This window comes from Carassius gibelio, chromosome A25 (assembly GCF_023724105.1).
Source record: "Carassius gibelio isolate Cgi1373 ecotype wild population from Czech Republic chromosome A25, carGib1.2-hapl.c, whole genome shotgun sequence".
Taxonomy (NCBI): domain Eukaryota; kingdom Metazoa; phylum Chordata; class Actinopteri; order Cypriniformes; family Cyprinidae; genus Carassius; species Carassius gibelio.
In genome coordinates, this window is record NC_068395.1 from 10892136 (window position 1) to 10919574 (window position 27439).

General features: G+C 33.0%; 1 long non-coding RNA gene across 1 annotated transcript; it reads right to left on the reverse strand.

The window, feature by feature from the left end:
• Positions 1-24952: 24952 nt before the first annotated feature.
• Positions 24953-26329, reverse strand: LOC127947292 (uncharacterized). The gene is made up of 3 exons (XR_008151264.1): positions 25797-26329; positions 25627-25680; positions 24953-25545 (listed from the first exon to the last, which is right to left on the reverse strand). It is a non-coding gene; the product is annotated as an uncharacterized LOC127947292 (long non-coding RNA).
• Between the last annotated feature and the right edge of the window lie 1110 nt (positions 26330-27439).

Genomic DNA, 27439 nt, shown 5'->3' on the forward strand with positions numbered 1-27439 from the left:
TTTTTGATATCTCGAACGGTTTGCTCGTGGCGAGACGTTGAAATTATGGCGAGAATTGAGAAACAGGAAGTGTCTAATACCATCCACATACATTTCCTGATTTCAATCAAACTTCATCAGATTATTCATTGTATGATGTCGATCGCATATATGTGACTATTAGGAGTCAAAGTTATAGCGCCACCAACTGGCAGCAGGAAGTGTGTCATTTTCAAAATGCTTTGAATTCAGCATCTTATTTTTACTCGATTTGCTTCAAACTTCATCAGAATAATGTTAAAACACAGCCGATATGAATCTGCTGGGGGAAATTAGATATCTAAAAATATTGTTGCCGTGGCAACATGTCAAACTGGAATACTTCTCAGGTGATTTTGAGGCAAATAACATGCTTAGAATTTCATCAAACTCAGAACACATATCAGTATTAGTGACAACTAGACACTGGCAAAAGTTCATAAGAGGGCGTGGAAGAGGCACTCTATAGCGCCACCTTTTGTCAAAAGTGGGGGGGTTAGTTTTAGCTACAGACACCAAACTCAGTACAAAAATTGTTCTTATCAAGACGGACAACTTTCTAATTCACAGTCATCAGCTACGACCAACAGGAAGTCGGCTATTTTGATTTGAATGTGGATGGTTTTTTACATTTAGCTGTGAATTAATGCATACTGCTCAGAGGAGAGTAACACTATACACACCAAACTTTGTCTACATGTTGAAAAAACATTAAGGAACTTAAATTGTGAATAGGTTTTGGATAGCTTGGATGGTTTTGTCGTGGTGGTTTTTTTAAATGACAGTAAAGATGGAATTATTGATTTTCCTGCATTTTTAAATTCCAAACACTTCAAAACCTTTTTTCATACAGAAAAAAAGTCATTCTGAGTAAATATGCATAGTTTCATGACTTTACAACACTGTATGAATAACAGAAAATTAAAAAACTGTCAGACATCTCATATCACTCTGTCCCTCTGTTTGAGTGTGTGTGCTTAGACTTCCATTGTCTGAGAGAAATAGCGCCCCTACAGGTTCAGTTACCGGACTAAAAAAGGGAGGAGACTCTCTTTTGGTTTCACTTTTAAATCGGTTAACATACAAATAAATGCTTGGATTTAATTCACACTGACAAGCTAAACCAACATATATGATTATTATCAGGTCAGGGCTCATTAATAATTGATGTGTGGTCAGTGATACGTGAGAAACACGAGAGATGAATCACCGCTCTGAGCATGAGCTTGTGGAATGATGAGCTCAGAAAAAACGAGTTTATTCTTGTTTTATAGCTATTAAAAATAAAGTATTGCAGCGATATCACACAATTCACCAATTAGAACACACCAAGGGCTAAATTAAGATGTTTTTGAACTGTTTGTGTGAAAATGAAATATTTGCGGCTGCCTATCTGAAATCACATTTAAAATAAATTATTGCCATAAATGCACACAATACACCCATTATAACACAACACGAGCTAAATGCAGGTGTTTGTGACCCGTTTATGTGCGCAAGACTATTTGAAAACGCGACTGGCAGAATATATAACATTGATCTCTCGAGCTGCAGGATTCTGCCTTTCGTCGTACGAACGAACACATCAAGGACAAGATTATTTAAAATACATAATAGCTTGGCGAATATAAACGAAAACAGCCACGTGAACATAAATTGTTGAGAAATATATCTGAAGTGGATCTACTGGATTTGAATATTAAGTGACCGCATATACCAGTTGCTTCTGTCTTCAGTTTTAATCTATATATATAAAAAGGAAACTCATTTGTCTTGACTGCTTTTTTTAATGTGTGTACGTATTTATTTATTTACTTTTTTAAAAATAAATTTTGTATAATTTCATAGTTTATGTATTATAATTATAAAAACAAAAATAAATTTAGCCACTCACGTAGAAATATCTTAAGGTTTTATCCTTTTCTGACAGCCACTGGATGCCTGTTTGATTGTATATATTCCCTATTGCTGTGAACCGTGTTTTCAGAAATAATTGCAACATTTTAGCATTTTAGATGGATATACTGGCTGTTTAGTAGATTTTGTATGTAGTTTTGTTATTTCATATATTTATTTATGTTTGACAGAAAAAGTGTGAAGATTTTTACAACCATGTAGGTATTTTTTTTTTCACATGGAAAGTGCCACAAAAAGTCATTGTTCCATCACATTCCTAAAAAGTAAATATTAATAATAATAATAATAATCAGTCAAATAATTTTTTTTCACACGAATCTCTGGGTTCTTCCAGATGCTGGCTTATACAAGTGAGATCTTCCAGTAACCACTTTAATGTTTACAGAGTTTACAATAACACTTTGTTAAAAATGTGAGTTCCTCCAGGAACCTCCAGAGCACTTTGAGGTCTCCATGTAATGAAAGGAACTCCAGAACCTCAGAACTGGAAACAAAGTGCTTCAAAGATCGCATGAGTTCTTGCACGAACTGCAAAGAGTGTAATCGTTCCTCCAGGAACCGTATTACGAGTAAAAGAGCTTTGAGACACTTAAGATACATTTTAAGGTTCCTGGAGTACTCAAAAGGATACCTGAGGCACCTTTATTTTTTACAATGGCAGCATCAATCATAGCCTCTATGAACCGTCAGGAGGACTACTTTTATTGTTCTTTGTAAGTTTGCACCCATTTGATATTTAAAAAGGTAATGCCAATCACAGTTTTTTATTGTATTTACTTATTTATTTATTTTGCCGGGAAAGCTTCAGGACCAGACATGCAGTAGCGTTCGAACGCTTTTTTTTATTGTTTACGTATTTGAAATGGGCTATAGCAAACAATAACAAACAATTACACTGCAGGGAGTTGAACCCCATCCTGGTGGTTAGTCAGGAGTACCAATACCAGTGCATTTTTGTTTTTTGTTATTATTAGCCTATATTGAAAAATAAATATTGTATGAAGAATATTATGGTATTTGTGAAGTATTATAAATGTACTATATATGTCTGTTTCTAATTAAATTAGTAATATACTGTCATTAATTATGCACACTCACAATACACTGAGCAGAACAGTGAAATCGTGTAAATCTGATAATGGCTTAACAAGGATCCAGAAAAAAGACATAAGCTCTATCATCGTGGTCCTTGTCTCATTCACCGTAAAATCAGATCTGTACACAACCAAATCAAGTCTTTTTAAGAAAATGTATTGTTTTTTCTTGTTGTTGTTAATATGTGTTTAAAAGCAAATATAATGTTTGCTTTGATGTTGTTGATTTAAAATGCTTAGAGAGCATTAACTTACATTTGAAAAAAATCTAATTATATGTAAATGTTATGGGTTTAAAAACAGGTTCAAAATATAAATAAAGTAAGTAATAATTGTATATAATGACTTTTGAGGGAGTATATAGGGAGAAAAAAAAACTTTCAATGCCATAACACCATCATTAATTATGCACACTCACAATACACTGAGCAGAACAGTGAAATTGTGTAAATCTGATAATGGCTTAACAAGAATCCAGAAAAAAAGAGATAAGCTCTCTCATCGTGGTCCTTGTCTTGTTCACCATATAATCAGATCTGTACATAACCAAATCAGGTTGATTTTATTTTATGTGTTTAAAAGAAAATGTGTTGTTTCTTTCTTGTTGTTGTTAATAGTGTTAAAAGCAAATATAATGTTTACTTTGAAGTTGTTGATTTTAAATGCTTAGAGAGCATTAATTTATTTGTGAAGAAATCAAAGTATATGGAAATGTTATAGGTTTAAAAAGCAGGTTTAAAATATAGATAAAATAGTTGCATATAATGACTTTAGAGGGAGTATATTAGGGATAAAAAAACTTTCAATGCCATAACACCATCATTAATTATGCACACTCACAATACACTGAGCAGAACAGTGAAATTGTGTAAATCTGATAATGGCTTAACAAGAATCCAGAAAAAAAAGAGATAAGCTCTCTCATCGTGGTCCTTGTCTTGTTCACCATAAAATCAGATGTGTACATAACCAAATTAGGTTATGAAAAAATCTTTCTGTAAAGATGTAAATGTGTTAGCCTTGAAGTGAACAGAGAACTCCCTCATGTGTGCTAAAGTACACTGGTACAACATTGGTGTTTATTGAACACTCTTTGAAGTTCTTCACGTATACATGGTCTATTAAGGTGCCTTTTTCAGTTGTTGGCTTTTTAACAAGTTGAATAAAACCCTTATCTGACATGAAAGAGCACAGAGATTTTGATTTCAATGCGTCATTATTAAAGTCTCCTATAAGTATATTTTTATTGCATACTGAAGACATTAAATTGATCAGTTTGCTCAAATTTTCTTTGAAAATTGACAAAGGATATGTTTGGGGTCTATAAACAACAGCGAGTAATATGTCATTTTTAGTAAAATGTGTCACCAAGCACTCCAAGTTAAGATTAGGGAATGTTATAGTAGTGTTTTCCACATCACATGCTGTATATAATCCAACTCCACCATGTTGTTGGGTTTTTAGATCATTAAAAGGAGGGCAATTGCTTGTGTATGACACAGAGCGAGAAAGTCCCTCAAAGTTGTAATTGTTTAAGTGCACCATATCTGATTGATAGCATTCAGGCAACCATGTTTCAGTTAAACCAATGCACATGGGCTGCAGCTCTTGAGTACAAATCATCAAGTCTTGTTTATGACACCGTAAACTCTGTACATTTAGCAAAAACACCGAAAAATTACTTTTGTGGTCTGTCAAAACGAAATCATCATGTGTCATAAAACAGGGCATTTCATTAAGAGCCTCAAAGACTTTTTCATTACAATAAATACTTTTTTCACTAAAATCTTTTATTGTCAAACCAGGCAAACTTCTTACACGACTCAGTGCTACATAAGCCTGTCCAGCAGCAAAAACTTTTTTTAAGCTAACAACTGCACTATCAACAGTTAAACCTTGTACCTTATGAACTGTGCATGCCCAAGCCAACTTTAAAGGAAACTGTCGACGAAGACCTCCTTTACTACAAACATTTTCCTCCTCTGCATATATTGGTGTAGATTGTAATGATCTTGTTGGCTCAGACATACAGTGTTTACGTCTTTGTAATCCTACATTATTATCATCAAAACAGATGTAGATGACTTCAGGTAACTTCTTTTTATCAGAACGTGCAATGTGTGTAACAGTTCCACAAACACCATTAACCAATCCATCATTAATATCTATATTTTTTATGAGCATAACACGTGCATTTATGCCTAATAGCAATGTTGGAGACAAGCACGTATTGTAAACTTTTACGTGATGACCATCAAGTAATTCTGTTTTTCCAGTCTTTTTACTACGCGCATAATCTTCAGACTCTATAGTTTCAATCTCTTCACAGGTTTTAATTAACATCTCTAGGTTGTGCTCATGGACTTCATCATTTGTGGAAAAAATATGTAAAGAATCATTATTTTCTTCACCATTGTCACAGTTTGATAATATTTCTAAATCTTCATTTCTCAGTTGAGTTTTCCTATTTCGTTTTCTTAATCGATTTAACAATTCTGCAAATGTGGGGTCCTGCTGTCTAACAATTTGTGTTAATTCAACAATACTAAAATAATTTATCCATAAGTCGAGTCCAGGTACATCTACAAAGAGAGGTTTACCTTTCACGGGAGCCAATTGGAAAAAGTCACCCGGTTTGTTTAATTTGTCTTAATCTTCCATGAATATATGCTAAAAGTTTATGATCTACCATTGAGATTTCGTCTATAATTAAAATCTGAAGGCCATGGAATTTTGCACGCAAAGAATTTAACTTCTCTTCACCCAAAGGTGCGTATGGCAACTTCATATTTGTGCCGATACAGAAAGTTTGATGGATTGTAGATGCCTGGAGTTGGAAGGCTGCAATTCCCGTTGGAGCAGTTAAAAGAACACAAATATCATCTGGGTTCAAAGCAATTTGTGACAATAATCTTGTTGCTTCATATTTTATGGCTTTTATTAAATGGCTTTTTCCTGTGCCTGCTCCGCCAGTAATAAAAATATGAAATGGTTTTGGGTTTTCTCCTCTAATTTTATCTAGACACCACTGTCTAATTTTATTGAAAATTGCCATCTGGGTTTTGTTTAAAGAACGAATTAAACTCAAACCATCTACATTACTCAGAGTATTTTTTTTCTCTAACTGAGGAAGCTGTTCACTACTGAAGGCTAAATCTGGAATACAACTTTCAGTTTCGTTTATGTGTTTGAGAGATTCATGTCTTAATTGCGCACATTCAAAATGCTCTAATCGTTGTTCAGGACAGAGCAAACACCATGCATTTTCTAATATGCCATCATTATCTACAGCTGTTTGTGCAGTATCCAGCATATCTGCATCTTTTTCAAAAAGTGCTCTATTTGCATCTACTACAGTGTGCACTAAATGTACAGATCCATTGCTTAAACAAACTTCACCTTCCCTGTAAAACTGTTCAAAATGATTAAAGCCCTCTGGTTTTAACTGACTATCTACACGATAGGGAAGAAACAATTGTAATAAACTTTGATAAAATTTTTCAGGAGTCTTTGTCACTGAGAATCGAGCAAAACGCACAATAGCTGGTTGAGTACGTGTTCTTTTTACAATGAAGCCTAAATTGTTTTTTAACTTTATTTTATTAGCAGAAGATGTACCTTGGTATACAATGCGATACTCAGATGCAAATGTAGCTAAACACATATCATCAAAAGCAGTCTGATTTGGTCTATTCTTGTAACGATCCACAAAACTTGTCATCCATATTTCTTCGCTTTTCAAATGTTCAGACTCCAATTTGTTTTGAATAACACTTAATGGTAAACTCATACGAACGGTATCGTCACCTGTGGGAATAAACTGAACATGTCTTGAGCACTCCTTTAAATGCATATTTGTTAATCTGTACACAGCTTCTTGCGCACTAACTTCACGATTGTGCAAATACACACTGCCTAATTTCCTCAAAGCTTGCCTTGCATCCGTATTTCCTTGAGTTGATGCTTCCCGCTGTGTATTGGCTAACAACAAACCCATTTCTCTTTCCGATTTTGAAATGTAAGAAATTATATAAACAATGCAGGCATAAGCATCAGTTACATATTGAATATCCATATTAGCATTCCAGCACTGAAGGGCAAACTTGTTATACTGATTAACCCAAACTTCATTTAACTGTCGTTTTAAAACAATGTGTGTGTTATTATGTATGCACTTATATGCCATTTCAAATAAATCCTGATTTATACCTACACTGCCAAACAATTCTTCCAAAGAGTTTATGTTCTGATCTAAAACAGCTTTCTTCACTGTAGCCATTATATCATGAGCATATTTTACATTTATTTTGTCGTTAATATCAGGATTTGTACAATCATTTAGTTTTTCACTGTTGTTATTTTGAGAACTATCACATGAAACATCTTCGTTGGACACATCTTTCTCTGGCACATCTTCAACTTTTCTACGACATATAAATGTTCGCAACGATGGAGGTTTTGGAAAATTGAAACGACAAACTGTGTTTTTCTTTTTACAACTTTTAGAATGGTGTTTACTATGAAGTTGCACAGATGTAACAATGCTATGTAGCTCTTCATTTTCAGTTGGCACCTCACATGAAACATATCTGTCTATAAATTCAACTACTTCTTCATCAGATTGTTTATCTATTTGTGGAGCGTTTTTTATCCAGAACAAACAATGAACATGAGGTGAACCTCGCTGTTGAAATTCAACCCTATAGAAATAATCAACAATTTCCCCTATAGGTTGAAGAGGTGACATAAGGACCTCTTTAAGAAAGCAATGCCACCTAAAATCAAACATACGTGCTGCAGTGACAGGATTATTACGCAAAATCGCACATCTTTCAGCCCATTCTAACTGATCTGATGTTTCTGCTCTACCTTCTTGTTTTAAAATGCTTGACATTAAATTTGTCCATCTCATGTCAGCAGATGAAAATGAACAAAACCATGTGGGAATGCCCAGCTGTCGAACCATTGCAAACAAATCTTTTTGTACACCTTGCCAAAATGCAGGGGTGCCTCTTATTGGCTTTAAAAACCTATAGCCTTCATCAAAATTAAGTATTTTCTTCAAAGAGTCTGTGTCTTTAAACATGTCATTCGATATGGACTTATGACATCCTTGGCCTTTTCTTAGAGCTATGGAGACATTAGATAAAACCTGTTGTACCTCTGATAAATATTGTGCAAAAAAAATGTATTCAGTATTTTGTGCAAATCTTCCATCTGCATGCAATATTCTATTGTTAAAATATCTTGATAGTGTTAATCTCTTTGCCCTTTTGTCATGATATGTTGGACAACCGTTAGGAAATAAAACAGGAAAACATTTTGCCTCATTAGTTTCATCTGTCAGCAGTTTTACAGGATTATTTCCTTCAGCAGGTGCAACGCACAAGATATTGTCAACATATTGATCAAGTACTTCTTGCCCAATGTCAACTGGTTGTAAGCATGTGTCCATAAAAACACAGTGCTGTTGTCTGTCATGTAACTCCTCATCATCATTTGCATTTTCCACAGTCTCCTCTATGCTACTATCATCATTTTCTGCAATATCTTGCCTATAAAATTCATTTAACCAATCTTCATTAAACATTACGTCTGCATAATACTTGTTATGTTTTTTTAAGTAACACAATGCAAGTTTAATATTATTTGCATCAACATACTGATATTTATAATGACCTTTATATGTTAATTTGCGTTTTAATTTGATGCACACTAATGAATTGTCAGTATTTGTTCTGGGCAAAACATTTGTTGTGTGTCTAAGATTAGCCAAACAACATGTCACAGGACCATGTACTCCATTTTGACCACCTTTCGGCAATGCCAACATCTTCATAAATGGTATATGCAATGCTATTAAATGTTGTTCCAAACTATTGAGAGAACACAACTCTTCTGGTATAGGTTGTAGTTCTAGATTGTTAATGGCACTTTCTGCTGGCATTTCACCCTTTTTCAATTTAGAGTGACAAGTAAAGCAAATCCAAAGCTGACCTTTACTTGATTTCGTCAATTTACAAGGCAGAACACATTCATTGTTGCACTTGTGTAAAAACACATCAGTAATACATTTCTGAGCTAATAACATTGTGCTTGAATTTTGATTGTAATGATCTCTTTGACAACATAACACTTGTTGCCTAAATAACAATCTGTGACAAACACAACAAACAAAGTCTAGATCTGAATCAACCTTTTGTGTAAAGTTGTTTTTGACAAAATCGAACAACTGTTGTGTTTGTTTTATGTGCTCTTTCTTTGTTTTGTTATATTTTTTTATAATTTCTTTATGTACTGGATTATTTGCATACTTTACCTTACTTCTTTCCTTTACTTTATACCTATATTTTTCATTAGTCCAATATCTCAACCTGCTGTACTCTTTCAGTTTCTGTTTATGTTGCACATTGCGACTATATTTTAATTTGTTGTAGTCTTTCAGTTTATTCTTATGTTCCAGATCTTCACGATACTTTATTCTGCTGTACTCGTTTAGTTTATGCTTATGTTGCCGATCTTCACGATACTTTATTTTGCTGTATTCTTTTAGTTTATGCTTATGTTGCCGATCTTCACGATACTTTAATTTGCTGTATTCTTTTAGTTTATGCTTGTGTTGCAGATCTCCACGATACTTTAATTTGCTGTATTCTTTTAGTTTATGTTTATGTTGCAAGTTGTTACGATACTTCGTTCTGTTGTATTCCTTTAGTTTATGTTTGTGTTGTTCATTACGATATTTCAGTTTACTTGCTTGTTTTACTGATTTATTATATGACACCTCACTATGATACCTAGTCCTACTCACAGCTTTTGCATGTTGCTGAAACTCCATGTTCTTATGATATTTACATTTCTTGTATTCCTTCATTTTGCTTTTGAATCTTTTTAGTGAATAATATTTTTTAAGGTGGCTGCTAGTATTAACAAATACATCTTTATTTGAATTTTCACCAACAGAATCTAGTATGTCCAGTGTCTTGTGTCCTCCACTCTGTGCCTTTACACTTTGTCTTGTTCGTGTATGTTTATCATCAATATTCTTTTTATTGTGACACAACTCATAACAGTTATGAGATTCAAATTGTCTTACACAAACAACAACTTCATAATGATTTTCATTGGAGTGTTGCAAGTATATGCCTTGGTTGCACATCTTTTCATGCAAACAACTAAACTTCAACCATTTTCCAAGGTGAAATGTAAAAATGTCAACCCCTAAATAGTTTGCTGTGGATTGAATTTCAACCTCAGTGGCCCATGTTCCCACGTACTTCATTTTTGAAGAAGATAAATAATCTTCCATAGATGTGTATTGAGATCTTAAGAGATTCTTGTATTCAACGCTGTGCAACTGCATATGTTTCACAATTGCAAGTCTAAGTGTTCTGTGAGCTTTTTGTGTACCACATATCACTTGTGCCACTGCCCGGAAAAAACAATTCCCATCTTCAAGAATTCTTTCTGTTTCACAAGGAGAGCCCATTGGTCCACTGTCTGATGGCAAAGGTAGATTTTCACCCTGGAACTCTACATGTACTTTACTACACAAGTTTTGTTTTGTTTCAGAACACAAGGGACTGAAATAATACACTGTGTTAGCTCTATCTCCTAAGCAAATGACATCTGCATTTGAACTGCATTCAGAAATTGATTCAATTATCTCTCTGTTTTCTTTAAAATTGTATTTCCGTTTCTTAACATCCTTACATTCTGTCATTTCTTCTGAACTTAAAGGCAAAGTTTGAATTTTTCTCTTCTTACCAACACAATACCTTGTTTCAGTCTTATCAGTTGAGATTTCTGCTTGACTGTGACATGTGTTACTGATTTTAATTTGGTGTACACAAACACCAGTTATTTCAAAAAACTTTTCATGTCCGCGCATACATGCAGCTAAATTTTCAATGTGCCTCAAAACACTGGCCAAAGTTTTGTGATATACAGCTACACTGAAGCCATTACCATCAATCATTCCAGAACTGCTACGTGCATGAGAATCGACAACGGCAAATTGTGTATTCTGTTTAATAATGGCACAAGTATTACCATTCAGGTTAAAAAAACATGTGTCATATTTGTCAAGTATAATTTGCAAACCATCAGCTAATGTCACCCATGCACCAGATCTAAGAAATTCTCCATCAACAACATCTACACATCCAGAAACGCATCTGCCATATTCAAATTTGAAGGCATTTGTATTGAACACGTATTCTTGAGGAAGATCTGGAATACATAGGAACTTATCGTCAGTTGGATCAGTGATTGAACCACTTTGATGCAAATCTGAATACAAGCTATCACCAAGATTTACCACGTTGTCTAAATCACAGGTTTCCCATGAGAACACACTTTGTACGTTGTGCATTGCCATAGCAGCCAAACTAACAGCAACACACTGTCTTCCTGCCCACTTGAACTTAAAGTCTCCTTGATGAAATGATCCACAAACACTTTTCCTTTCATTTGATGGAAACACCGTACTTTCGTCAATGTTCTTTGCAGGGCATGAATTAGTTTCTACCTTGACATTGCTGTTACATGCAGACATTTCTGATTCGTTAACCTGTACCTTCACACCACATATATTCAGGGTATCTGCATTCAAACTCACCATAAGAGCATCTATGTGCAAAATCAGATCTTGCCAATTAGTGTTAAAAACCACAACTGATGTACCTATGTCTGATCCCAGACCAGATGCGTTACGAACATTACAGTCTACAACGACATAATAATCATTGTGCTTCATGATCGCGCAGATCTCTCCGTTTATGGTTAACAGGCAAGATTCATTACTAAAGAAAATTTCCTGTACTATTTCATACAGCTCAATCTTTTTTACATCCGGTCTCTGTTCTACTGATACTTCGCATATTTTGTTAAAAACAGTGTGTTGACCACTGATCCAATGAGAAAAGTGGAAATCTCCATAACCTTCCTGCATTTTCTGACATAAAGATCCATCACTAAATAATTTTGTTCCCTCGCTATGAATGTCTTTAAGAACTGATTTCTTCCAGCTACACACATTTTGCATTTTATGCTTTACAATTGAAGCAACACTGGAAGCTGCTCCTATAAACTCATTTTTCATGTCTGTCGATCGTATTCTGACCTCATTAGCCGCAATAATGCCAGACACATCTGTACACATACAATTCTCCTGTGTTTCATAAACTTCACTCTGTGCTTTGACACTTTGTCTTGTGCGTGTGCGTATACCAACATTGTCCTTTTTATTGTGACACAACTCATAACAGTTATGAGATTCAAATTGTCTTACACAAACAACAACTTCATAATGATTTTCATTGGAGTGTTGCAAGTATATGCCTTGGTTGCACATCTTTTCATGCAAACAACTAAACTTCAACCATTTTCCAAGGTGAAATGTAAAAATGTCAACCCCTAAATAGTTTGCTGTGGATTGAATTTCAACCTCAGTGGCCCATGTTCCCACATACTTCATTTTTGAAGAAGATAAATAATCTTCCATAGATGTGTATTGAGATCTTAAGAGATTCTTGTATTCAACGCTGTGCAACTGCATATGTTTCACAATTGCAAGTCTAAGTGTTCTGTGAGCTTTTTGTGTACCACATATCACTTGTGCCACTGCCCGGAAAAAACAATTCCCATCTTCAAGAATTCTTTCTGTTTCACAAGGAGAGCCCATTGGTCCACTGTCTGATGGCAAAGGTAGATTTTCACCCTGGAACTCTACATGTACTTTACTACACAAGTTTTGTTTTGTTTCAGAACACAAGGGACTGAAATAATACACTGTGTTAGCTTTATCTCCTAAGCAAATGACATCTGCATTTGAACTGCATTCAGAAATTGATTCAATTATCTCTCTGTTTTCTTTTAAATTGTATTTCCGTTTCTTAACATCCTTACATTCTGTCATTTCTTCTGAACTTAAAGGCAAAGTTTGAATTTTTCTCTTCTTACCAACACAATACCTTGTTTCAGTCTTATCAGTTGAGATTTCTGCTTGACTGTGACATGCGTTACTGATTTTAATTTGGTGTACACAAACACCAGTTATTTCAAAAAACTTTTCATGTCCGCGCATACATGCAGCTAAATTTTCAATGTGCCTCAAAACACTGGCCAAAGTTTTGTGATATACAGCTACACTGAAGCCATTACCATCAATCATTCCAGAACTGCTACGTGCATGAGAATCGACAACGGCAAATTGTGTATTCTGTTTAATAATGGCACAAGTATTACCATTCAGGTTAAAAAAACATGTGTCATATTTGTCAAGTATAATTTGCAAACCATCAGCTAATGTCACCCATGCACCAGATCTAAGAAATTCTCCATCAACAACATCTACACATCCAGAAACGCATCTGCCATATTCAAATTTGAAGGCATTTGTATTGAACACGTATTCTTGAGGAAGATCTGGAATACATAGGAACTTATCGTCAGTTGGATCAGTGATTGAACCACTTTGATGCAAATCTGAATACAAGCTATCACCAAGATTTACCACGTTGTCTAAATCACAGGTTTCCCATGAGAACACACTTTGTACGTTGTGCATTGCCATAGCAGCCAAACTAACAGCAACACACTGTCTTCCTGCCCACTTGAACTTAAAGTCTCCTTGATGAAATGATCCACAAACACTTTTCCTTTCATTTGATGGAAACACCGTACTTTCGTCAATGTTCTTTGCAGGGCATGAATTAGTTTCTACCTTGACATTGCTGTTACATGCAGACATTTCTGATTCGTTAACCTGTACCTTCACACCACATATATTCAGGGTATCTGCATTCAAACTCACCATAAGAGCATCTATGTGCAAAATCAGATCTTGCCAATTAGTGTTAAAAACCACAACTGATGTACCTATGTCTGATCCCAGACCAGATGCGTTACGAACATTACAGTCTACAACGACATAATAATCATTGTGCTTCATGATCGCGCAGATCTCTCCGTTTATGGTTAACAGGCAAGATTCATTACTAAAGAAAATTTCCTGTACTATTTCATACAGCTCAATCTTTTTTACATCCGGTCTCTGTTCTACTGATACTTCGCATATTTTGTTAAAAACAGTGTGTTGACCACTGATCCAATGAGAAAAGTGGAAATCTCCATAACCTTCCTGCATTTTCTGACATAAAGATCCATCACTAAATAATTTTGTTCCCTCGCTATGAATGTCTTTAAGAACTGATTTCTTCCAGCTACACACATTTTGCATTTTATGCTTTACAATTGAAGCAACACTGGAAGCTGCTCCTATAAACTCATTTTTTACTTCTGTTGACCGCAATCGAACCTCATTGGCCGCAACAATCCCGGACACCTCAGTGCACATACAAGCATCAGAAGGAGAAATTTCAGCCTTACTTTTGTTGAGTGATTGCGTGCGGCGCATTCGGAATCTCTTTAGCTTAGGCATCTACAAGTAAAAAAAGCACATTGTTATTATAGTAAAAGTGACATCAAGCTAAAAATGTACTGTAAAAGATAAACAATATATTGCTACACACATAACAACACCAAAATAAGCTACGTTTGAATCAAAATTAAGTACAGCAATTCTTCCGATTGTTTCTGACTAATCTCTGACTATCTTTCCATTTGGAAAAAATTAGATTACTCAGATTAGTCAGAAATTAGATTACTTAGCAATTACCCCCAATTCAAAGCTAAGATAGAATGTTTTAAGTATGATAATATATCATACTTAAAACATTTGACCATTACACACTTTTAAACCTTTTCAAAAACACCATTAACAAACATTATTAATCGAGCTGTCTACAAAATGAAATAAATCATTTACTATTACCTTAAATTTTATCAAATTATGTTTTAGGATAAAAAAAAAGACATACTAGCTAAGAATTAACAGTAGGCTAGAGTTTGAAAAATTACACCCAAAAAATAGATATGCAAAAATAAACAAGGACTAACAATACTGTTAACATAGTATGAACATTAAAAACTAATCAAATAACATATTAATAAATTACATTTACATTTAATCATTTAGCGGACTCTTTTGTCCAAAGGGACTTACAAATGAGGACAATGGAAGCAATCAAAAACATCAAAATAGCTAGTTGTGAAAAGTGTAAGCATATAATTTATTGAGCAAGCACTGTCATTAAACAAATGCCAACGTTTCAACTTTAATTTAAAGACTCTGATTAACCATTACATTTAGAAACTCACTCACAGTACTATAAATTTTTCGTTGAAATGGTGTCATTAAAAAGTGGGTAGTCCCACAGGCACCCCTATTTCTCAAAACATTTATCCTCCTCCATTTGCTATTATTATTATTATTTATATTATTATTATTATTATTCATTTGTTTTATTTGACATTGACATCTTTTACTTAATAGTGAAATTTTACCTAATAATATTTCTTATGTATTTTTCTTTCTTTGCTACACAAGGAAAAAAGTAGGATGTCATTTCTCTTACAGCTATTGTATTTTACATGCAATCTACTTAAGATTCTATTAAGATGGATGAAATGTTTCATAAAGTTTAGTCATTTCCCTTGCTACTTGACATTTTTTTTTTATTTTGCAATCTACTTGAATATTAAAATGGATGAAATGTGTTAAAGGTTGATTTTAGACTTTGTCTAATGTTTAATTGACAAAACAAAATTCAATTAAAAATGTGTTTCTTTCTTTATTTGGTTTTATTATATTAATTGTAAAGGGAAAATAGTGTAAACAAAAGTGAATGCAACATTTTGATAATTTATAGTCCAATATTAAGTTAAATTAACTTTTACATTTAGTAAGTATAGCATATTTGTTTGGTTCAATTTAATCTAATGTTTCATTTATATATATACTCAATATTTTTTTTTGTTTATTTGACATAGAATTACAGTTGTGCTGTTTTATAATTTTAATTATATCTAATTAATTTTATTTCTCATTTAAAGTAATTCAGTTATTCAGATTTACAAATTTTAATTTTAGTGTAAAAATGTTTCACCAAAAAATTGTGTAAATAATATTTACACTTTTTACAGTGTAGTTAAAATACAAAATGTATCTTTTTCCTTGAATAATACTTAAACAAAACGATTAAATGTTTATGCTGAACTTTACAGTTTTATATCCTATTAATAATTCCAGTATGACTGACAAATTCTTAAACATAGTTAAATATATTTCTGTTCACTGTAAAACATTTTGAATAAAATGTTAGATAATATTTTTACACAAACGCAATATAATATATTGTTCTAAATAAAAACCAAAACAATGGTTAAAATAATGGTTAAATTGGAACTATAATTGCCATAAATTCATACAGCACAGTATCATATGACCTTACATTGAAACAACAATTTATTTGTATGGCCTTGCCTCAATCCTCAGCGAGTAATTGTAAGTTTTGAGCACAGAGAACTATATTGTGCAAGCACATTATATTATATTTTGAACAGAAATTAACAATCGCAAAAAAAAATAAAAAATAGTTTGAGCAAAGGAAAAACGATTCTGTGCTCAATTAATGTATTTGCTTGTTTGCTATTATCAATATTAACATGCAGTAATAACCCCTCTCACGCAATTTACTCAGGTGCTCTCTCACAAACTCTCTTTCTCTCTCTCTCTCTCTCTCTCAACCTCTTAATACTGTGCGCGCTCAACTCTTGACACACGCTCTCAACTTACAACAGAGTTACAAGTGTGCCACAAAATCAGCCAATCAGAAAATTAAAGGTCAATTGTGGTTGGCTGTTGGTCTCCAGTCAAATCGCTAGTAGATCAAAATCGGGTGTGTCTTGTAATTTAACTTAACTGACAACAGCACATTTCACCCTCATATGCAGTAAAAATCAAATGATTTCTTGTAGATTTTTTTTTCTTCTTGAAAATAGCCTTACTAACTTATTTGTAATGCTTATTTATATTTTATAATCTATTGCATTTTTTCACAGTTACAAACGCGGATACAACATTCCTGCAGTCTGCTACAAAATGGCCTACAAATTACTATTACAAGTAGAGCACATCATAATTTATCATAATAAATATTTTTTAAAGCTAACGCAGTCATTGAACAAATGCAAGCGTTTAAACAATGCTTAATTTGCACGACTATAACTAACCATTACATTCATAAACTCAGATACATTGTGTATAATTTTCAGTAAAGCACAACACTGTAACTATGTACTGCAATGCACACTTTACCTTTACCTTTCAAATTCACATTTATTTTGTTGGTGCCACTGTTATATATTTAGTTTAATGGTAGAAAGTTTTTTTTTACTATTATTGAAATTGTTATAGTGGTTATTTTGTCAAATTATATTCACTCAACCGTTTTCCAAAACTTTTTGATTACAATTTTTCAAATATGCCTTTAAAAAAAAATCAGTTTCCCACTTACCCTGCTGAAAACTGTTGAAACGTCCCAGGTAGTTGCAGTAGCAGAAACAATAGTCCTCTTGTCTCAGAGTACCTTCTTTCTATTTGAGAAAGATAACCTACGAAACACTGCACCGCAAAACTGCTGAAACCTGCTTTATACCTGCAGCATGACGTCATCAAAAAGTGGGTAGTCCCGCACACGCCCTCATTTCTCAAAATATCTCATCCTCCTTCTACTATTATGTATCATGTACATTATTATTATTATTATTATTATTATTTATTGTATTTATTGTATCGAAATTTTACCTAACAATATTGGTTATGTATTTATTTATCTTTGATCCCTTTTTAATGTTTTTCCCTTTTGCTTCTTTTCTGTAAACAAACAAACAAATAAATAAAATGAGTACACCTACTAGATGTTACATGTTAGCATGTTAGCATTCATACAGCACATTATATATATATATATATATATATATATATATATATATATATATATATATATATATATATATATATATATATATATATATGCACTTAAAATGTGTAATTCTAAACTTAATTCTAACATTTTCATGAAGTGACAAATGCTTATTCCAATGCTTCTTTACAACAACAAAAAAAGAAAGAAAGAAAAAAGAATTTTCCTTTGTCTCTATACATAAAAATAAAAGTGCTTAAGGAAAAATGCCACCACTTGCTAGTGCTAATAGCAGCAATTACATTTACATTAACCGACCATTTGGGCTATAGCATTAATTGCTGATATTTACACCTAAAACATACAACAAAATATAATCCACTTGATTGAATGAAAAAGACCCATACTTAATTTAGTAAAACTTTTTAAAAAAGATCGTTACACACATTCTAAAATCCATTTACTCTTCATGACTGATGTAACAATGGTTTTTCACCATCAAAACAATGGGCTTTTCAAATGACTTAGGAACATGCTGTTATACAGCTGAGTCGTGTCTTCAATTTCAACTCGGTTAACCACTGCACATTTCACTTTATACTGTAGCAGTTAAAATCTAACATGCAAATATTATATACTGCTAGCATGCTTCAGGCAATTCTCTTGGTGATTTTTCTGTTTTTGATCATATATATATATATATATATATATATATATATATATATATATATATATATATATATATATATATATATATGATCATTCTAAAATGCATTTATATCGTTTCATATAGTTAATAAAAAATTCACACAAACATCTCCTTGTCTCCAGATATTACAAATATATAGATTTTCTACCCAACACTTCAATAAGAAAAAGACTTTAGCTTTAAACACAATAGTGTCTATTTTCTATGTATTTTTTTACACTATTTCGATCAAAAATAATTCCAAAACGATTAATTGATTCAGTTCAGTAGTTTAAATTATTAGTTTCATTTATTAACAGAGACATGCTTAAACCTACTGGCGGTTCTAATTACACACACATAGTATCTTTTATTATTTAAATGATTTCAAATATCAGTATTCAACACTTTATGTTTAATATATCAAAACATTGTTTATGCATTTAAAACTGCAGGTTAAATGCATTAATGTCCTGCACTAAACCATGAATAAACATCTTTCAAGTAATTTCTGTGCTGATTTCATTTATTTGATAACACAAATGTCACATTCTAATTCACTAATTAAATGCAAGATAAAAAAAAAAGCTTTAAAAAAATTACAAAAATGTCCATTTAATGTCAAAATAACTTTTAACTTATTGGAAAAGATTAATTTATCTCAATATGAACCAACCACACAAAATATAAAGACTATATAGATAATAACAGACTCAAAAACATATTTATCACCATCAATAAAATCCCAGAAAATATCGAGATTATCGAATATTACAGACCACGTGCATGTACAGGTGTGCACATAATTTTTTCAGCCTGGTTATAAGAGAACCTGAAGATTTGTTTTGGTCCTCACACTGCATTGGTCCTCACACAATTCCACTCCTTGCGCCCCACTGCTCTGCATATTTTGCAGTTTCTCTTTGTTAACACACCTGTTTCAGATAATCAGCTCATGAGAAGTGAGCTCCGTGCATGAACTGTGTTCCTATTGTTCATAGCTCCCTATTCCCTTAGCAGGGGAAATCTGTTAAAGTTTACCTCACTTAGAACATTCACTGTGCTGCGCAACGATTTTACACATGGACAACTGTGACATCATACCTCTGTAAATCAATACAATTTAAATTCACATCTTGCACACTTCAATGCACTTTGATTGGAACATATACATTCGCTTCCAACTGGAATCATGGCGGAATATCCTGTAATGTCCACTTCTCAGGGCACTTACGTTTGAATAGAACAAACATCTGAAGCGCTAAGAGAAACGTTCGAAATGGGCAGAACAGTTGGGCTGGAGGACTGGAATTGAGAACCGCTAATATACAGTGACCCAGTACATCAGGGGCGTAGCCATCTTTTCAGAAGTGAGGGGGACAGAAATTATATATATATATATATATATATATATATATATATATATATATATATATATATATATATATATATATTATATATAACATTTCTGTAATCTATATAGCATACCAACAGTTTTTGAACTAGATATTTTGTTTTTAAAGAAGTCTCTTCTGCTCACCAAGCCTGCATTTATTTGATCAAAAGTACAGCAAGAACAGTAATAATGTGAAATATTTTTATATATAAAATAACTTTTTTTCCTATTTGAATTTATTTTAAAATGTAATTTATTTGTGTGATCAAAGCTGTATTTTCAGCATTTTTACTCCAGTCTTCAGTGTCACATTCTTCAGAAATCATTCTAATATGCTGATTTGCTGATTATAAATATTTAAAACATGAGGTTTTTTTTCAGTATTCTTTGATGAATATAAGGATCCAAAGATCAGCATTTATGTGAAATAAAAAGCTTTTGCAACATAATACACTATATCTCTTAAAAGCTTTGGATGGGTTAAATGCAGAGCACGAATTCTGAGTATGGGTCACCATACTTTGAATTGATCAAAAGTGATGATAAAGTAATATTTTTCAAAAGATTTCTATTTCAAAATAAATGCTGTTCATCTGAACTTTCTATTGATCAAAGAAACCTGAAAAAATAATCCACTCCGCTGGTTTAAACATTATCATAATGTGTGTTTTTTTTTTTTTTTTTTTTTTGAGAAGCAAATCATAATATCATTTACATTACATTTACATTTAATCATTTAGCAGACGCTTTTATCCAAAGCGACTTACAAATGAGAACAATAGAAGCAGTCAGGTCAACAAGAGAACAACAACAGAATACAAGTGCCATGACAAGTCTCAGTTAGTCTAGTATAGAACGCATAGCCAGGTATATATATTTTTTTTTTTTTTTTTTTTTTTTTTTTTTTTTTTTTTTTAAATGAAAAAAAGAGAGAAGAAAAGGAAAAGTACTGGTGTTAGTAGGTTAAGTGCAGGCGAAAAAGATGAGTTTTTAGATGTTTCTTGAAAATGAGTAAAGACTCAGCTGTACGAATTGAGATTGGGAGGTCATTCCACCAGCTGGGCACAGTCCAGGAAAAGGTCCGTGAGAGTGATTTTGAATTTCTTTGGGATGGCACCACAAGGCGTTGTTCACTTGCAGAACGCAAACTTCTTGAGGGCACATAGGATTTAACCAGTGAGTTTAGGTAAGTTGGTGCCGTGCCAGTGGTCGTCTTGTAGGCAAGCATCAGTACCTTGAATTTGATGCGAGCAGCTACTGGTAGCCAGTGTAACCTGATGAGGAGAGGAGTAACATGAGCTTTTTTTGGCTCATTGAAGACAACCCTCGCTGCTGCATTCTGGATCATTTGCAGGGGCTTGACAGTACATGCAGGAAGGCCCGCCAAGAGAGCATTACAATAGTCCAGTCTAGAGAGAACAAGAGCTTGGACAAGAAGTTGGGTTGCTTGCTCTGACAGGAAGGGTCTAATCTTCCTAATGTTGTATAAGGCAAACCTGCAGGACCGGGTCGTTGTAGCAATGTGGTCAGTGAAGCTTAATTGATGATCCATCACAACTCCTAGGTTTCTGGCTGTCCTCGAAGGAGTTATGGTTGACGAGCCTACCTGTATAGAGAAGTTGTGATGAATCAATTGGTTAGCTGGAATCACCAGTAGTTCAGTCTTTGTAAGGTTAAGCTGAAGGTGATGGTCATTCATCCAGCTAGAAATGTCACTCAGACAGGCTGAAATGCGAGCAGCTACCGTCGGGTCATCAGGCTGGAATGAGAAGTAGAGTTGGGTGTCATCAGCATAGCAGTGATAAGAAAAGCCATGCTTCTGAATGACAGATCCTAAAGATGTCATGTAGATGGAGAAGAGAAGTGGTCCAAGTACTGAGCCTTGAGGAACCCCAGTAGCAAGGTGGTGTGACTTTGAAACATCACCCCTCCAAGACACACTGAATGATCTGTCAGAGAGGTAGGACTTAACCCACAGGAGAGCAGTTCCAGAGATTCCCATCTTTCTGAGGGTGGACAGGAGAATCTTGTGATTAACAGTGTCAAAAGCAGAATTATTTCTGAAGGATCGTGTGACTGGAGTAATGATACAAAAAAATACATTTTAAAATATATCCAAATAGAAAACAGTTAATTTAAATAGGTTAGTAAAAATATTTCAATTTTTTTCTGTGTTGCTTTACTTTGGATCAAATAAATGCAGGCTTGATGAACAGAAGAGACTTATTTAAAAATATATTAACAAGTTTACAGTTCAAAAACTTTTGACTGGTGGATACTAGGCAACTAAAAATTTTCTCAAATTACTAGCTTTTAATTGGCTTAGAAATCTATAACTACTGGACAATAACAAATAATAATGATTTGTTTATATACTACAAACAAACTTTTTTATCAAATAATAAGGCAGAATAGTTTCTATTCTGTAATAAATGCTATGTCAATTGGTACTGCATTGTTACTTTATTTATTCTGCTGGAGATTACTTGAAAAACCATATATTGTTGCAATCGTATGTTTAATGTCTTCCTGTTTGCAAAAGTTTCTGGGCTTTTTTGCTGTGTAAAAACTGTTTTCATACAGCAATAGCTGGACGCTTTTGCCCATATTAGGATCTTCCTGAAATGGCATTCTGCGCAATGCCCTCCGTGAGTATGAATGAAACGCACACTGCAGGAGAGTTTGCGCTCTGTGATATTCATCTCGCTGTATTCTGGCTCCGAATTAAATATCAAATCATATGCAGACTATCCAGGTCTCTTTGAGTTTAAATCTGTATTTATTCCCACCAGCTCTTGAAAACCTCTATGAGAACAAACTTGACTGAAAAAGTGCGGGGGATGAGTTTCCATGATATTAAAAGTGGGGGGACACGTCCCCGCATAATCTACGCCCCTGCAGTACATATTACTATCAAAAATTAATACATAATAGTTATAATATTATTTCACTTTATTTAGCTATATAAAAACAAAAAACTAGGCTATAAAATTCTAGTAGATAAACTAAATAATAATAAAAAAAAGGTAGTCGTAATATTAAATACAAATAGGCTACATTTCTTTTATAGAAAACTTATTCATAAAGGGACACTTATTGTGAGTATATTTAAACCTTACTAACTGAAACAATTATTCCAATGTTTCTTTAAAAAAAAAAAAAAAACTTCCTTTGTCTCTATACATAAAAATAAAAGTGCTTAAGAAAGAATGCCACCACTTAATAGTGTTGATGACAGCAATTACATTTACATTAACCGATAATTTGGACATCTCTAGCATTAATAGCTGATATTTACACCTAAAGCATAGAAAGAAATATAATCCATTTTAATGAATAAGACCCATACTTAATTTAGTAAAACTTTAAAAAAGATTGTTAAACACATTTTCAAATCCATTTACTCTTCATGACTGATGTAACAATGGTTTTTCGCCATCAAAACAATGGGCTTTTCAAATGACTTAGGAACATGCTGTTATACAGCTGAGTCGTGTCTTGAATTCCAAGTCAGTTAACCACTGCACATTTCACTTTATACTGTAGTAGTTAAAATCTAACAAACTCTTGGTGATTTTTCTGTTTCTGATAATAGCCTAGTGGTAAATATATTTTTAATGCATATATTTTTTTATATTTTATTATTTCCTATCTTTTATATTAACAGTTACAAAACATAAATAAAAAACATGTTCACACTGCTACAAAATAACTGTACCACATCACAATAAATTACGTCGTCTTTTAAAACAGACTAAATAAATAAATACATGCCTCTGGTTGCTGCTTTTATTTCAAAGGCATTTTATGTACTTTAAAGGCTTACATTTATGTAAGTTGCTATTTAACTGTGAAAATGTACAAATCCTGATTGTTCATACTTTATTTATCACCTGCTGGAGATTAGCCTACTTGAAAACCATGTATTGTTGCAATCGTATGTTTAATTTCTACGTGTTTGCAAAAGTTTCTGGGCTTTTTTGCTGTGTAAAAACTGTTTTCATACAGCAATAGCTGGACGCTTTTGCCCATATTAGGATCTTCCTGAAATGGCATTCTGCGCAATGCCCTCCGTGAGTATGAATGAAACGCACACTGCAGGAGAGTTTGCGCTCTGTGATATTCATCTCGCTGTATTCTGGCTCCGAATTAAATATCAAATCATATGCAGACTATCCAGGTCTCTTTGAGTTTAAATCTGTATTTATTCCCACCAGCTCTTGAAAACCTCTATGAGAACAAACTTAACTGAAAAAGTGCGGGGGATGAGTTTCCATGATATTAAAAGTGGGGGGACACGTCCCCGCATAATCTACGCCCCTGCAGTACATATTACTATCAAAAATTAATACATAATAGTTATAATATTATTTCACTTTATTTAGTTTTATATATATATATATATATGTATACAATTATAGTAGATAAACTAAACAATAGTGTGAGATATTATAAAAAAATAAAAGCTAGTCGTAGTATTAAATACAAATAGGCTACATTTATTTTATAGAAAACTTAAAAATAAAATGCTAATATTTACTGCTTTCTTTGTCTGCCTCTTTAAGGAGATTTATGTATTACCCAATTTTAAATAACTTTGAATAAAAGCTCTAAAGAAAAAATATAAAATAAAAGCGTTTTTATCATATTCAAACTTGTATCTTATTCAAACTATTCAGCAGGCATTCACTGTGGCATGTTGCCTGAAAGTATAAGTAAGAGCGTCAGTGGATGAATGTCATAGTTTTGCATTGTGCTTTAAAAACGGCATGGGATACACTAGATTTATGTATTCATGTTGAAAATAAAACTTATATAGTGCAGTTTGTGATCTAAAATGGTAGGCTAATTGTGTATTAACATTGTCAGAACATATTTAATGGATCTTTTTTTTTTTTTTTTTTTTTTGGTTATGGACCATTTATGTGCACCCCTGTATATAAACACAATTGAACTGATATTTGCAGAACATTTTTTAACCCAAAAAATATCGAACAATAAATAAGTTGCATCAACACTTTTAAAAGCTTATTTCCATAGAGTTTTATTGCTGCAAGCTTGGAAAACGAAGAATATAATTACAAAAGTTCCACAAAAAATGTTTGAAATACTGAAAAAGACGATCTTTCCCTTTCACATTCAAGTGAAGTCCATCTGGACGGAACATTTCAGAACATATACATCCTCCAGACACAAATGCTCTCCACGTTCGCAAAAAAAAAACAACATTGTCCATCTCACTAGACCATCTTTCCAACAATATATTGCATCGCTTCACTGTATGTTTAGTTTGCTTGTCATCAACATAACGAGGCAAAACAGAACAAATAGCGAAATACAGTTTGTACTTAAAAGAGTGACGAAGGCGTTCCACAAGCAATGCCATTCGGTTAACGATGGTTTCTGCTGAAACCCCACTAGCGACATCATTTGTCCCAATGTGAATGATTAACAAGGCATCCCCATTTACTCTTGTCAGATGATAAACGTGCTGTTGTGCTGAACGGACCAGAGTAGTTCCAGGATGAACCCAACAATATGCGCCCTCACAGTATTGGTCCAAACCACGGCACATGGAATCCGTCAAGAAGCAAACATTCAGACCTGCAAGAAACAAAACCATTGTCACAACTAAATAACCCATGGGTCAAAAAACAAGAACATTTATTTAGTCAACAAACATACCTTTAGGTACAACGAAGTCTTTCTTCCCAAACCTGGAAACAACCATGTTGCTTTCTGTGCCAACAAAATAAATACAGTATAAAGATTAAAATCTACAAATATAAAGATTAATACACTCGGTACACATACAATAAAAACATTGTTCCGTTCTAAAAAAAATTACTTCTCACCACTTTTCTCCATTTTACACAGACTTCAACAAACAGTCCAACTGAGTGCCAGAACCGTCATTCTCAGCAGTTTAAATAAAAGGTTACATTGACGTCACTTACCCTCCAAAACACGCCCCCTCACCTGGCAAAATAACCTGTTCTGCTGAACCCCTCAGTTGCTCCCAGGGCGCAGGATCTATAGCTGCCCACTAATCTGTGTATGTGTTCACGGTGTGTTCACTTCTCACTACTGTGTGTGTGTACTTGGATAACTTAAATGCAGACCAATTCCGAGTATGGGCTACCAAACTAGCATAGTTTTTGTAAATCTTTATTTAAAAACATCCAATCATGCCACTATAATATTATAAATATCTACTAGCTTGACTTGTCAATTCAACACATTAATAAACAAGATATAGGATTTTACCACAAAATTCAACATATTGACATTACAGCTACAAAATCACGTTTCAGTGCTTAAAGTCCATTTATTTCTTTCCATAGCTCTCACCAATCAATAAAAAATATAGCTACCTCTGATTTTTTGGATTTAAATAATACTAACACAACTCTTTATAGATCACTAAATATTTATTTAACTATTGTATATCATTTAAATAAATAAATATATAGTTTCAATAAATCATTGAAAAAAAATTGACCAGGTTCCACAAAAAATAATTATATATAGCCTACTTTTATTATTTTTTTATTTTAGGATAATAATGAATATACAGCACCTTGTACATTTCTATAAATAAAACAAAAGACACTTCTGTCACTGACTTTAACTGATTAAATCATACACACAACACATTCTTATATAACCTTATATTGAAAGCACTTTTGTCCTGTATTTTGTTTTTAATACACACCAACAAATACTTAAACACAAATATAATAAAATATAGATAAATAAATATATAAAACATTCAACAATTATAGTCAATTTTGACTGTACTTAAACCATAAATGTTTGAGTTCAAAATGTTAAATTAAATAAATTAATAATATTTTACACTTCTACCATCCAATTACAAATCAATCTTCACAAAAAATATCCATAATAAGATTGTTCTATAATGCAAAACTCTTGACTCATTATTAGCCTCCTAATCACATAATGAATTTTCACATATTCGTTTTCTCTTTTAGTTATACAGTACAGCCATATTGTGTCATTGTTATTTCCATACACTTTAAAGTCTGTTAACATTGTCATATTTCACGTATTGGCTGAAATATATATATATTCATAAAGGGACACTTATTGTGAGCATATTTAAACCTTACTAATTGAACAATTATTCCAATGTTTCTTAAAAAAAAAAAAACCTTCCTTTGTCTCTATACATAAAAATAAAAGTGCTTAAGAAAGAATGCCACCACTTAATAGTGTTGATGACAGCAATTACATTTACATTAACCGATAATTTGGACATCTCTAGCATTAATAGCTGATATTTACACCTAAAGCATACAAAGAAATATAATCCATTTTAATGAATAAGACCCATACTTAATTTAGTAAAACTTTAAAAAAGATTGTTAAACACATTTTCAAATCCATTTACTCTTCATGACTGATGTAACAATGGTTTTTCGCCATCAAAACAATGGGCTTTTCAAATGACTTAGGAACATGCTGTTATACAGCT